Genomic DNA, 13417 nt, shown 5'->3' with positions numbered 1-13417 from the left:
TATCTTGCATCTGTGCTGTGATATCTTGCACCTGTTCTGTGATATCTTGCATCTGTTCTGTGATATCTTGCATCTGTGCTGTGATATCTTGCATCTGTGCTGTGATATCTTGCATCTGTGCTGTGATATCTTGCATCTGTGCTGTAATATCTTGCATCTGTGCTCTGATATCTTGCACCTGTTCTGTGATATCTTGCCCCTGTGCTGTGATATCTTGCACCTGTGGTGTAATATCTTGCACCTGTGGTGTAATATCTTGCACCTGTGGTGTGATATCTTGCATCTGTGCTGTGATATCTTGCCCCTGTGGTGTAATATCTTGCACCTGTGGTGTAATATCTTGCACCTGTGGTGTGATATCTTGCATCTGTGCTGTGATATCTTGCACCTGTGGTGTAATATCTTGCACCTGTGGTGTAATATCTTGCATCTGTGGTGTAATATCTTGCACCTGTGGTGTAATATCTTGCACCTGTGGTGTGATATCTTGCATCTGTGGTGTAATATCTTGCACCTGTGGTGTGATATCTTGCACCTGTGGTGTGATATCTTGCATCTGTGCTGTGATATCTTGCACCTGTGGTGTAATATCTTGCACCTGTGCTGTGATATCTTGCACCTGTGGTGTAATATCTTGCACCTGTGGTGTAATATCTTGCATCTGTGGTGTAATATCTTGCACCTGTGGTGTAATATCTTGCACCTGTGGTGTAATATCTTGCATCTGTGGTGTAATATCTTGCACCTGTGGTGTAATATCTTGGACCTGTGGTGTGATATCTTGCATCTGTGGTGTAATATCTTGCACCTGTGGTGTGATATCTTGCACCTGTGGTGTGATATCTTGCATCTGTGCTGTGATATCTTGCACCTGTGGTGTAATATCTTGCACCTGTGCTGTGATATCTTGCACCTGTGGTGTAATATCTTGCACCTGTGGTGTAATATCTTGCATCTGTGGTGTAATATCTTGCACCTGTGGTGTAATATCTTGCACCTGTGGTGTAATATCTTGCATCTGTGGTGTAATATCTTGCACCTGTGGTGTAATATCTTGCATCTGTGGTGTAATATCTTGCACCTGTGGTGTAATATCTTGCACCTGTGGTGTAATATCTTGCACCTGTGCTGTGATATCTTGCACCTGTGGTGTAATATCTTGCATCTGTGGTGTAATATCTTGCACCTGTGGTGTAATATCTTGCACCTGTGGTGTAATATCTTGCACCTGTGGTGTGATATCTTGCATCTGTGGTGTAATATCTTGCACCTGTGGTGTAATATCTTGCACCTGTGGTGTGATATCTTGCATCTGTGGTGTAATATCTTGCACCTGTGGTGTAATATCTTGCACCTGTGGTGTAATATCTTGCACCTGTGGTGTGATATCTTGCATCTGTGCTGTGATATCTTGCACCTGTGGTGTAATATCTTGCACCTGTGGTGTAATATCTTGCACCTGTGGTGTGATATCTTGCATCTGTGGTGTAATATCTTGCACCTGTGCTGTGATATCTTGCATCTGTGGTGTAATATCTTGCACCTGTGGTGTAATATCTTGCACCTGTGGTGTAATATCTTGCACCTGTGGTGTAATATCTTGCACCTGTGGTGTGATATCTTGCATCTGTGGTGTAATATCTTGCACCTGTGCTGTGATATCTTGCATCTGTGGTGTAATATCTTGCACCTGTGGTGTAATATCTTGCACCTGTGGTGTGATATCTTGCATCTGTGGTGTAATATCTTGCACCTGTGGTGTAATATCTTGCATCTGTGGTGTAATATCTTGCACCTGTGGTGTGATATCTTGCATCTGTGGTGTAATATCTTGCACCTGTGGTGTAATATCTTGCACCTGTGGTGTAATATCTTGCATCTGTGCTGTGATATCTTGCACCTGTGGTGTAATATCTTGCACCTGTGGTGTAATATCTTGCATCTGTGCTGTGATATCTTGCATCTGTGCTGTGATATCTTGCATCTGTGCTGTGATATCTTGCATCTGTGCTGTGATATCTTGCATCTGTGCTGTGATATCTTGCACCTGTGCTGTGATATCTTGCACCTATGCTGTGATATCTTGCATCTGTGGTGTGATATCTTGCACCTGTGGTGTAATATCTTGCACCTCTGCTGTGATATCTTGCACCTATGCTGTGATATCTTGCACCTGTGCTGTGATATCTTGCATCTGTGCTCTGATATCTTGCACCTGTTCTGTGATATCTTGCACCTGTGGTGTGATATCTTGCATCTGTGGTGTGATAACTTGCACCTGTTGTGTAATATCTTGCACCTGTGCTGTGATATCTTGCATCTGTGGTGTGATATCTTGCACCTGTGGTGTGATATCTTGCACCTTTGGTGTAATATCTTGCACCTGTGCTGTGATATCTTGCATCTGTGGTGTGATATCTTGCACCTGTGGTGTAATATCTTGCATCTGTGGTGTGATATCTTGCACCTGTGGTGTAATATCTTGCATCTGTGGTGTAATATCTTGCACCTGTGGTGTAATATCTTGCACCTGTGGTGTGATATCTTGCACCTGTGGTGTAATATCTTGCACCTGTTATGTAATATCTTGCATCTGTGGTGTAATATCTTGCATCTGTGGTGTGATATCTTGCACCTGTTCTGTAATATCTTGCACCTGTGGTGTAATATCTTGCATCTGTAATGTAATATCTTTCATATGTGGTCTGATATCTTGCACCTGTGGTGTAATATCTTACACCTCTGATGTAATATCTTGCATCTGTGGTGTAATATCTTGCATCTGTTGTGTAATATCTTGCACCTGTGGTGTAATATCTTGCACCTGTGGTGTAATATCTTGCATCTGTGGTGTAATATCTTGCACCTGTGGTGTAATATCTTGCACTTGTGATGTAATATCTTGCATCTGTGGTGTAATATCTTGCATCTGTCGTGTGATATCTTGCACCTGTGGTGTAATATCTTGCACCTGTGGTGTAATATCTTGCATCTGTGGTGTAATATCTTTCATCTGTGGTGTGATATCTTGCACCTGTGGTGTAATATCTTGCACCTGTGATGTATCTTGCATCTGTGCTGTGATATCTTGCATCTGTGTGTGATATCTTGCACCTGTGGTGTAATGTCTTGCTGTGGTGTAATGCACCTGTGATGTAATATCTTGCACCTGTGGTGTAATATCTTGCACCTGTGATGTAATATCTTGCATCTGTGGTGTAATATCTTGCATCTGTGGTGTAATATCTTGCACCTGTGGTGTAATATCTTGCACCTGTGATGTAATATCTTGCATCTGTGGTGTAATATCTTGCATCTGTGGTGTAATATCTTGCACCTGTGGTGTAATATCTTGCACCTGTGATGTAATATCTTGCATCTGTGGTGTAATATCTTGCATCTGTGGTGTAATATCTTGCACCTGTGGTGTAATGTCTTGCACCTGTGGTGTAATATCTTGCACCTGTGATGTAATATCTTGCATCTGTGGTGTAATATCTTGCATCTGTGGTGTGATATCTTGCATCTGTGGTGTAATATCTTGCACCTGTGGTGTAATATCTTGCACCTGTGATGTAATATCTTGCATCTGTGGTGTAATATCTTGCATCTGTGGTGTAATATCTTGCATCTGTGGTGTAATATCTTGCACCTGTGGTGTAATATCTTGCACCTGTGGTGTAATATCTTGCATCTGTGGTGTAATATCTTGCACCTGTGATGTAATATCTTGCATCTGTGGTGTAATATCTTGCACCTGTGATGTAATATCTTGCACCTGTGATGTAATATCTTGCATCTGTGGTGTAATATCTTGCACCTGTGATGTAATATCTTGCATCTGTGGTGTAATATCTTGCACCTGTGGTGTAATATCTTGCACCTGTGGTGTAATATCTTGCACCTGTGATGTAATGTCTTGCATCTGTGGTGTAATATCTTGCACCTGTGGTGTAATATCTTGCACCTGTGATGTAATATCTTGATTGAGTATGTATATTACGTCTCTTAATATAGATCATGTCTTGTATATAGGTGGTGAAGGCTTGATCCACCGTCCGTGTACTCTCAAAAAAAAAAAGGTCATTCTGGCGGAAATTGGCCAAAAAAGAGAACACTTTTTTGCCATTTAGAATATGAGAAAGTTTCTCTGCTATTTAACATTTTTGGATGTTTATCTTTGTCTATTATTACGGGTTTAGCGCTTCCCCGTAAAGATAATAATAACGTGGGTCTATCAGAATAGAAAATGTTGGTGTTAAGCTAACATTAGCCTCGAAATATCCTAGCATAACTCATGTAGGCTTGATATTACAGACAACCATTGTCGTGTGTATATATATATATATATATATATATATATATATATATATATATATATATATATATACATACATACATACATACATACATACATACATACATACATACATATATACACGCACACTGTCAGCAACTCTCAGCTATTATGAGTGAATATGTACCTACAATCACATGCAATACTCACAGCATGGAGGTGGTTGGTCTTCGAGTTCTTACAGACAGGCAGGTAGGCAGACAAGCAGGCAGGTAAATAGGCAGGCAGACAGCGAGACACACAGTCAGAGAGACATACAGACAGGTAAATAGGTAGGCAGACAAGCAGGCAGGTAAATGGGCAGGCAGACAGGGAGACACGCAGACAGACAGGTGGTGTAGCAGCAGGAAAGGGTTGGACATGTTCCCTGAGAGATTGGCAGCAGTAATACTATGTTAATTACCTGAACCGAATAATCCAGCGGTGACGCTGTTGGTTTGACACCCCACACTGACTGTTGGGGAGGGGAGAGGCAGAGAGAGAGAGAGAGAGAGAGAGAGAGAGAGAGAGAGAGAGAGAGAGAGAGAGAGAGAGAGAGAGAGAGAGAGAGAGAGAGAGAGAGAGAGAGAGAGGGAGGGAGGGGAAGAGGCAGAGGGAGAAAGAAAGGGAGAAAAGATACAGGAAAACGTGAAAAGGAGACAGGAGAGAAACAAGGGACAGGGGAGACTGTTATACCTGAAAACTGACTGGAATTAACTAAAAAAAAAAGGCCTTGCATAGGCCTAGCGTATATCATTACTATCATAGGTCAGGACTTCTTGGTGTGGGGAGTGCGTTGACGTGAGGGAGTGCATTGACGTAGGAGAGTGCATTAACGTGGGGAAGTGCGTTGACGTGGGGGAGGGGGAATACTCATTCTTATCTCCATACCAGGAAGAATGACAAAATTAATCCAAATGTTCTATCATTGTATCTAAAAAAATAATTAGCGCAAAATTAGCATACATGATTGTATTGTGATTATTATAGTGCCTTGTTTAGTTTACACATGATTTGATTGAATTTTGTGATGAATTTATAAGCTCCTGGACCATGGATAGTGACGAGATGGACGCTACACCATCACTTACCACTTGACTGTTAGGGGAGGATGAGAGTTAGGAGTCTCTGAGAGCACCCAGGAGTCTGTGAAAGCACCCACGTGCCTATGAGAGCACCCAGGAGTCTGTGAAAGCACCCAGGAGCCTGTGAGATCATCCAAGAGTCTGTGATAGCACCCACGTGCCTGTGAGAGCACCCAGGAGTCTGAGAGCACCCAGGTGCCTGTGAGAGCACCCAAGAGTCTGTGAGAGCACCCAGGTGCCTGTGAGAGCACGCACCCAGGAGTCTGTGAGAGCACCCAGGTGCCTGTGGAAGCACCCAGGTGCCTGTGAGAGCACCCAGGTGCCTGTAAGAGCGCCCAGGTGCCCGTGAGAGCACCCAGGAGATTGTGAGAGGACCCAGGCGTTTGTGAGAGCACTCAGGCATCTGTGAGAGCACCCAAGTGCCTGTGAACACACCCAGGCGTCCGTAAGAGCACCCAGGCGTCTTTGAACACACCCAGGCATCTGTGAACACCCAGGTTTCTGTGAACACACCCAGGCGTCTGTGAACACACCCAGGCGTCTGTGAACACACCCAGGCGTCTGTGAGCGCCCTGTATGAAAGCCTGAATTTTGGTTAATACACTCGTTCCTTGTAATATACATTACACTGTAACAACCTTACCCTGCTATGCTTACCTGCATACCATTATCACTTGTTAATTATCATATAAGTATTTGGAATAATTATAAATAATTGTATCATAATTTTGGAGGGATTATTGCTGCCCTTGAACTTAATTTTTTTTACGCTTTTTAATATAAGAATTTGTAATTAAAAATGTTTCTCCCCACGCGGTTACCTACAAAACTCTACTGCTCCTGTATCTCGCATTCCTTGAATCTTCCCCAAGCGTATGGCCCCTCTCCTTCATCCGAGGTTCGGTTCTTTTCGGCTCTGATGACCAGAGCTTTGGTAAGATGGGTAAGGAAGAAGGATGGGTAAGGATAGAAATATTGGAAAAGGGTGGGAGGGGGGGGGGTAGAGGTAGGATATAAAAGGTAAGTGGCCCAACCTCTTTGGTGTAATTTAAAAAGTGTATGTGAATTGATAAGATATTCTTTAAGGGGTATAAGACTAACCCATCAGAGTCACATAGATATAACAGATATATAAGTACATGACTCTGAATTGGTAGGAATTATACAAGTTGCAATTGCTTTTTTTTTTTTTTTTTTTTTTTTTTTTTTTTTTTTTTTTTTTTTTTTTTTTTTTTTTTTTTTTTTTTTTTTGCGATTGCACAACGGATATTTATACGACAAGAAAGGCGATAATTTTCTGGCCAGTTTATAAGTTCGTGACAATAGCTTCTTCATCCGAGGGTGATTGACAAGCAGTCATCCTAAGAAAGAATAACTTGATCTCGAGGCGCCCACTGTCCAGCTAGACAGTATCGAACTTAACCTCAGTTTCTGCCTATCTGAGTAATAAGGAAAAGTCTGGAGATGGCAAGTACAGTGTTCGATTCACAATTTCCGGACAGAAATAGTCTCTCTTATTCCTTGCTTTAAGTGACCCCACAGGGACTTAACGCATTGCTTAAATATAATAATAATAATAATAATAATAATAATAATAATAATAATAATAATAATAATAATAATAAACAATAGTTATCTAAGTGAGTCTTCACTCAGTTTGCTTGAAAACGATATATATATATATATATATATATATATATATATATATATATATATATATATATATATATATATATATATCCTTCTTTTGCACTTCCTTACAAACTTCACCAACTTTTCCAACTTGTCTTCTGTATCTCCCAAAATTGCTGTACCATCTGTAAACAGCAACTGTGACAACTTCCACTGTTCATCACATAGACGCCAGGAAGTAATTTCTTGCTTCTTAGGAAGTGGAAAAGTGTCAGTAAGAAAGTACTGGAAACACTTTCCATACACGGTTTCAGGAGTAGATATGCTATGCCCCCAAAAGCCAGGAATTTATTATTTGTGAATAATTGAAAGGCGGAGCCAGGAGCTGAGACTCGATTGCCGCAATCCTGAGTGCACACACAAGCATACGCACATAATATACAGGCACACACTGTATACACATAATGAATGCGCACATATATAGGAAATGTACACACACACACAAACACGCCAAGACTGAGGTGATATTAAGTGTAGAGGGCAAAAGTTGCAGAAAATAGATGACGCGTCTTGATTAGCATAATTGTGTATGGCAGAGGCGGTAGCGGAAGGTGTAAGGAGTGAGGAGTAAGGAGGTGAGGGAGAGGGGCGAGGCTGATGGTGAGCGATAATGAGTTTCGAGGGTGAGAAGTAAGGAGAGGCAGTGGCGATGGTGAGGGGTAAGGGGTGGTGAGGGCTGGAGAAGCGTGAGGGCTTTTATCAATGGGCTTACAGAAAAAACTACACTAACCTATCCAGGCCACATTTTTCTTATAGTTACACTGTTCCTTCTCACACCTCCTGTAGTTACACTGTTCCTTCTCACACCTCCTGTAGTTACACTGTTCCTTCTCACACCTCCTGTAGTTACACTGTTCTTTCTCACACCTCCTGTAGCTACACTGTTCCTTCTCACACGTCCTGTAGTTACACTGTTCCTTCTCACACCTCCTGTAGTTACACTCTCCTTCTCACACCTCCTGTAGTTACACTGTTCCTTCTCACACCTCCTGTAGTTACACTGTTCCTTCTCACACCTCCTGTAGTTACACTCTCCTTCTCACACCTCCTGTAGTTACACTCTCCTTCTCACACCTCCTGTAGTTACACTGTTCCTTCTCACACCTCCTGTAGTTACACTGTTCCTTCTTACACCTGTAGCTACACTGTTCCTTCTCATACCTCCTGTAGCTACACTGTTCCTTCTCACACCTCCTGTAGTTACACTGTTCCTTCTCACATCTCCTGTAGTTACACTGTTCCTTCTCACACCTCCTGTAGTTACACTGTTCCTTCTCACACCTCCTGTAGTTACACTGTTCCTTCTTACACCTGTAGTTACACTGTTCCTTCTCACACCTCCTGTAGTTACACTGTTCCTTCTCACACCTCCTGTAGTTACACTGTTCCTTCTCACACCTATAGTTACACTGTTTCTTCTCACACCTGTAGTTACTTTGTTCTAGAGATCATCTTTCTTTTCTCCATTGCAAAAGTTTCGTGTCATCATCTCTTTCAAGTGTGAGAATGATGCACCTCAGTACGGTTAGGGATGCCCCTCACGACAGTGAGCAACTCGTTAATATAAGTAAATGGTAGAGTTCAGTCATCTGGAGAGTCATAGATCTCAGGGTTGAGATTTGATAGGTAGTTCAAGTAACTCTTCTATAACAGACTACCCAACACACGCCGCTGAGGTAAGCTGCAGCTCACTGAGTACGGTAGTTCTTAGGTAATCACTCGAGAGGTGTAGAATAGAGCTAAAGATTTCCATTTCTTGTAGTTTTGCCAGGTATCCACTGGAGTTTTGTCCAGTCAAAGAAACCACAAGTGTTCAATGCAACTACACAAATGAATAATACTTCATTCAGATGACTGGTACTACGTAGAGAGAAATTTAAGGAGATAGACTTCTTGCTATCGTAGTGCCACTACCAACAACCTTGACACAGTTCTTGCAGCTGGACATGGAAGGTGGCTTTCTGGGTCTCGGACCTTCCTTGTAGACAATATAAAGGTTTATAAATAATCCAGGACTTTCTTCCTTGTTGGTGACGATAGTTAATTTCTATAGATTTACAGATGGAACTGTTTCATTAGGGAGCTTTTCCTGTCGTTTCTTGACAAATGACCACCAGTGTTTTGGAACCTATTTGTCTTTGAGATTATTTTATTTGTATATATAACTAGCACCCAGAGAGTGCCACGTGTTGGACTTCCACTATACACCAACAAATTGGTCTGTGGTGGTTTCTGCTGTGGGTGGAAGAAAATCTTTTGTAACCTCCTTGAAGTCTTTTACTAGGCTTAATCTGGGTCACGACAGTGAAAGCCAAGCCTAGGCTGGCCTGAAAGTTTGGTGACATACTGCTGAGGAGGGATGTGCTAGTGCTGGAAATCCAGGCTTTACTGAGTGAAGACATTTCCTTGGTTATGAAACCCCGGAGAAACACGAGTGAAGGGTTCACTTGTTCCCCTCCTCTCACAGTCACAGTTTCTGTTTTAGTAAGATCCTAGCGAACAGCTGACCAGCTCCACTTCTCCCCCACACACACACACACACACACACACACATATACACACACACACACACGCACACGCACACGCACACGCACACGCACACACATACACACAAACACATACACACACATACACACACACACACACACACACACACACACACACACACACACACACACACACACACACACACACACACACACACACACATTTATATATATATATATATATATATATATATATATATATATATATATATCCTTTCTCCTTCGGTATCACCTTCCTCACCGTCTATCTTTCTTTTCTTCCTCTCCATTCTTCTTCTGAGTTCTTTTTCCTTCTTTCTCCCTTCATCCTCTCTCTATTTCTCTCTTCCCCTTCCCTCTCTCCCCTCTCCTCTCTTCCCTCTCCCCTCTTCCTCGGACTGGGAGTGCCCCCATGGATTTGCCTCTCCCCCATCTAAATGCTAATGCTATGTTCGAGTCGAGGGTTTGAAGTAGTTCTCACACTCGGGTTTCTGCCTCCTCTCTCTCTCTCTCTCTCTCTCTCTCTCTCTCCCCCCCTCTCTCTCTCTCTCTCTCCCTCTCTCTCTCTCTCTCTCTCTCTCTCTCTCTCTCTCTCTCTCTCTCTCTCTCTTTTTTTACACAGGGTTTGACAAAGTTAAGGATCCCTAGCTTTATTGACAGCTATTTACAGGTTAAGGATTCCTAACTTTATTGGCAAGCTAAGAGCTGTTACCTACATCAGCTCATTTGAAAGCATTTTTATTGTTATGAGACATACAAGTAGGGAACAGGATGAAGTTGGAGCCATCTGTGGGCCAGCATTTTCATTTGATCAACTGACTTTATCTCGTTGACATCATTATGCTGTACGAATGTGTTCCATACTCGAGTCATCCTGGGTATGTATGATCTCAGATGGAGTGATGTTCTGGAGAAGGATACAGCCAGAGTGAAGTTGCTGCTTTCTGCCCGTCTTGTGGCATAAAAGCTTGTTTCACGCTGTCCTCGAAGTGGATCCAAGTGTGGTATTTTGACAATATTGGCCTTGTACATAACAGTAAGGCCACCCACATCCCTCCTATGTTGAAGGCTCTGCTGAAATGACAGACCTATCCAGGATGGGTCCAGGCGAGAGATGAGACGTCTTGCTCTGTTCTCTACTCTGTCAAGCAGTCGCAGATGAGAGGGGGGGGGGCAGGCAGACCAAGAAAGTGGAGCATACTCAAGGTGTGAGCGTACTTATGCCTCGTACAGGATCTTGCAACCCCTACTGTCAAGCAGATGCGAGATACGGCGAAGTGCTGTAAGCTTCCTGGCTGCCTTGTTTGCAAGATTTACAACATGGTTCTTCATGGTTAGTTTGGAGTCAAATTTCACCCCAAGGATATCAACTTCTTCTCCAGGTGCCAACACCCTCCCATTCATCCTTACTACTGCACCAGCATTACCATCATGGTGCCTAGAGACGATCATCATTTGCATTTTCTCAGGTGCAAATGTTACTTGCCATCTATTTCCCCAAGCTGATATAGCTCTGAGCTGGTGATTGATGTAGCTTAGAGCAGCTGGCATTTCTTCTCTTGGATAAGTGAATGTCAGTGTACAGTCGTCTGCATATGCATGTGATTCTGGGATGAGATGAAGAAGGTCGTTGAAGTAGACATTCCATAACAATGGACCCAGCACGCTTCCTTGTGGAACACTTGCCCCAATAGGATGTCTTGCTGATTCCGTTCCACTGAGAACTACACTTAGAGATCTACCATGAAGGTAATCACTGAGGAGACATAGGGTAGAGCCTGCAATTCCCAGTGCTTGAAGTTTTGCTAAGAGGCCCTGGTGCCACACCCGGTCGAAAGCGCCAGCAATGTCCAGTGCTACCAGTGCTCCAGTGCTACCAGTGCTCCCTTCTCATTCCATTTCCCCAAATTTCATCACTCTCCCACCCTTTCACTTACCTCCGTCCCTAAAATGCACTCACCCACCCTCTCTTCCACCCATCTACCCTCTCCCTCCCTCCCTCACTCTCACTCTTTCCTCCAACTTCAGTAAAAATAACATGTCATAATTACAGCTTTGGCTTTACTTAAAATCTTCGACAACTTTTTTAAGGAATTTATTCCCAGGAAGCTGCCATCATTTGCAGAAAACCTTGAACTTAAGTGAACTTAAGTGAACCTTAGTAAAAGATATTAATCTCAAAATACTCATTCAGAGATGCGTGAGCAAGATCAAAACAGCTGTAGAGAGCAGCTTGCCAGTTTTAAAGTCAACCACGATTAAACCTGATAAACACAGGTACACTTCAAGCTTTTGTTATGACACAGGTGCACTTCAGGTTTTTGTAGTGACTTAGGCTTTGTCATATGTGCATTTCAAGCTTATATTGTGACATAGGTGCACTTCAAGCTTATATTGTGACACAGGTGCACATCAAGCTTATATTGTAACAAAGGCGCACTTCAAGCTTATATTGCGACACAGGTGTACTTCAAGCTTATATTGTGACACAGGTGCACTTCAAGCTTATATTGTGACACAGGTGCATTTCAGGCTTATATTGTGACACAGGTGCACTTCAAGCTTATATTGTGACACAGGTGCACATCAAGCTTATATTGTGACACAGGTGCACCTCAAGCTTATATTTTGAAAAAGGTGCGCCTCAAGCTTATTTTAACGCATAATTTTGTCGTGCAAAGCTTTATGAAGTTAATACAGAGTATATAAGAATACTTCTATACATACAACATACACAGGTGGAACATGAGGTATGTATAGCCGAGTTCCCCACAGAGATGAGCTTCCTGCGAGGGTGAGTTCCCTGGTTCTGCTCGATGGTATCTTGGATACTGATCGATCCCGCCTCCATACACCTTATTTTTATCCCTTCCTTTGAAGACAGGTTTGGCATCCTTTCACATTAGGTGCGCATGTTCGCCTTCGTGAATAACCCGTGCATCGTACGCAGTGTGCGTCAGATATGCTCACCAGTACCGATGGTACGATACTATGGTAGATTTAGTCTTAAAAATCTCTTGGTTTAAAGGCCTGGAACTAGCCTCTCCTTCCTTAAATCAATGCTAATTACCTCCCATTTTTCGGAGAATGTATGGACCCTGTGAATTTAGCGCCTTTCTATAACAACAACAACAATAATAATAATAATAATAATAATAATAATAATAATAATAATAATAATAATATTAATACTAATAATAAAATTAATACTACTAATAATAAAATTAATAATAATAATAATAATAATAATAATAATAATAATAATTAATAATAATAATAATAATTAATAATAATAATAAATATAATTTTGGATATATTATTACTGAACCAGTCCATTACAGGTTCAAGTCGGTTTAAGTTCCAAATAGATGATCAAATTTAGGGTAAAAAAGGCACCAAATCCACTACTTCGGAATCGACCCAGATTCATTTGTGACCCCCCCCCTCCAACAAAAATAATTCAAAGCGTCAGAACTGAAGTTATAATGTGTGTGCAGTCGTGGACTTGTCCCAATTATAAGGTCGAAAGTCAGGTGGAAATAATCGTCTCGTTTCCTGAACATTAGCCAGACGAGGTCACCCCAGTTGACGATTCAGCCCAATTGCACAGGGTCAGTGGCGAGGACTGAACGCCCTCGTTCTAAGCTCAGGTCAATTTTCTGAGTCAAGGGTCTGACGAGATCAACTCAATTACCGATTCAGACAGACTTAGTACAGCGAAGGCTTGATAGCCAGTGGAATATATATGAGAGAGAGAGAGAGAGAGAGAGAGAGAGAGA

The 13417-nt window shown here is 42.2% G+C and overlaps 1 protein-coding gene across 1 annotated transcript in view; it reads left to right on the top strand.

Annotated features, from left to right (window-relative positions):
• LOC138854381 (uncharacterized) overlaps positions 1-13417 on the top strand; it is a 574782-nt gene that overhangs the window by 521566 nt on the left and 39799 nt on the right. The window lies entirely within an intron of this gene.

Source organism: Cherax quadricarinatus, chromosome 56 (assembly GCF_038502225.1).
Source record: "Cherax quadricarinatus isolate ZL_2023a chromosome 56, ASM3850222v1, whole genome shotgun sequence".
NCBI classification, from domain to species: domain Eukaryota; kingdom Metazoa; phylum Arthropoda; class Malacostraca; order Decapoda; family Parastacidae; genus Cherax; species Cherax quadricarinatus.
This window is presented reverse-complemented; position numbering and strand designations above follow the sequence as displayed.